This window comes from Triticum aestivum, chromosome 2A (assembly GCF_018294505.1).
Source record: "Triticum aestivum cultivar Chinese Spring chromosome 2A, IWGSC CS RefSeq v2.1, whole genome shotgun sequence".
Taxonomy (NCBI): domain Eukaryota; kingdom Viridiplantae; phylum Streptophyta; class Magnoliopsida; order Poales; family Poaceae; genus Triticum; species Triticum aestivum.
The window spans coordinates 12,361,594-12,363,886 of NC_057797.1; positions in this window are offsets into that span (position 1 = coordinate 12,361,594).

Genomic DNA, 2,293 nt, shown 5'->3' on the forward strand with positions numbered 1-2,293 from the left:
GATGGTGAAACCGAACCCCGAAAACGCCCGTGTACGAGGAGCGGCGAGGAAATAGACAAGCTGTTGAAAAATTGGAAAGACTGCCCACTGCCGGGAAAGAAGCGAAAGGCGCCAGAGCCGCTGCTGAAGGTATGGAAAACGAGGTCTGTTTTCTGGGACTTGCCGTACTGGAAGATCCACCGTGTGCCTCACAGCCTTGATGTCATGCATATCACGAAGAACGTGTGCGAGAGTCTGCTTGGTACCCTGCTCAACATGCCAGAGAGGACCAAAGATGGGCCGAAAGCAAGGGCAGAATTGAAATCAATGGGCATCAGGCAGGAGCTTCACGCTAATGATGATGATGATGATGATGATGAGGCGAAGCAGGACACGGAAAGTCATCGCAAAGGCAAAAAGGCCAAGAAGACCGGAAATGACTACCCTCCCGCGTGCTTCACTCTAAGTCAGGAGGAGATCGAGCAGTTTTTCACCTGCCTCCTAGGAGTAAAACTTCCTTACGGTTACGCGGGGAAGATAATCAGATACCTAGACCCAGCGAAGCAGAAGTTCAGCAGGATGAAGTCTCACGACTGTCACGTGCTGATGACGCAGATACTTCCAGTTGCAATCCGTGGGATCATGGACGCGCACGTCCGTGAAACGCTATTTGGCCTATGCAACTTTTTCGACGTCATCTCTCGGAAGTCGATTGGCGTGAGGCAACTCAGAAGGCTACAGGAAGAGATCGTGGTGATACTATGCGAGCTTGAGATGTACTTCCCGCCCGCATTCTTCGATGTTATGGTGCATCTGCTGGTCCATATAGTGGAGGATATCATCCAACTCGGGCCGACGTTCCTGCACAGCATGATGCCGTTCGAAAGGATGAATGGTGTCATCAAAGGATACGTTCGCAACATGTCACGTCCAGAGGGAAGCATAGCCAGGGGCTTTCTGACCGAAGAGTGCATCTCCTACTGCACGAATTATCTAGGCATCGAGAACCCCATTGGTCTGCCCGTCAACAGGCACCTCGGCAGGCTCGCTGGATGGGGTCACCGTGAGGGTCGCCGCGAAATGCATGTCGACTTCGAGGGTCGACTCGCCGACTTTGAAAGAGCAAACCTAGTCGCGCTACAACACATAGACGTGGTCGATCCTTGGGTGGTAGAGCACAAAACCTTTATTAAGAAGACGTACAATGACCGAGGCCAATAGAGGACGGACGGAGATACACTCAAAGAGCACAACTCATGTTTCACGCGTTGGTTCAAGCAGAAGCTTCTGTCGTACCCTTTACATGAGGATTCTTCCGCGGAAGAACAACTCATATTCGCCTTGTCACAGGGCGCCGAGCACAACCTGATGACCTATGAGGCGTACGATATCAACGGCTACACATTCTACACCGAGGCCAAGGACATGAAGAGCGATGGTTATCAGAACTCCGGGGTAACGATGGAATCCTACACCGGTAACGACAAGGACAGATACTACGGAAGGATCGAGGAGATCTGGGAGCTGAGCTACGCTGGAGAGAAGGTCTCGATGTTCCGTGTCAGATGGGCCAAGAACGTCATAAAAGAAGACCGGTATTTCACCACCATGGTTATACCCGAAGCCAAATCCAAGACCGCGGGCGCAAACGTCACCGCGAAAAATGAGCCATGGGTACTGGCTTCCCAAGTGGACCAATGTTTCTTCATTACCGACCCGCCAAAGCCCAGTCGTGTTGTCGTGAGGAGAGGCAAAAGGAAGATCATCGGAATGGATGGAGTAGCCAATGAGAAAGACTTCGACAAGTACGGTGACCCGAGGATCGAACATGACGACGATGATGAAGTAGCAGCATACACCACAAGAAGAAGCAGGACCACCCTACCTAAAGGACGTCCGTTCCACAGAAGAACTCCATTTGCGAAAAAGAAGGGCAAGAAGATTGTGAACAGATAGCTAGCTAAGATCGATTGTATTTAAATCGTAGCCTTCATTTCTCGATTGTATTTCATGGGTACTTTTTGAACTATCATGAATATTTTTAAATTTCATGGACACTCGATCTCGATCCCCCTCCATCTCGATCGCTATGCCACCTTGCCAGATCCGGCCCCCCTCGCCGCCGAGCACCCCCCAGTCCACCGGCCGTCGCCGCCGACCCCCCGCACCCTCGATTCCCCTACCCAACCGCCGCCGCCGACCCCCCGCACCCCGCGCACCGTCTTATAAAAAAATTAGTATCAAACATCTTTTTAAATGCTACTGTCTTATAAAAAAATATTACGGTTATTATTTAAACAAGTTTGAACATATT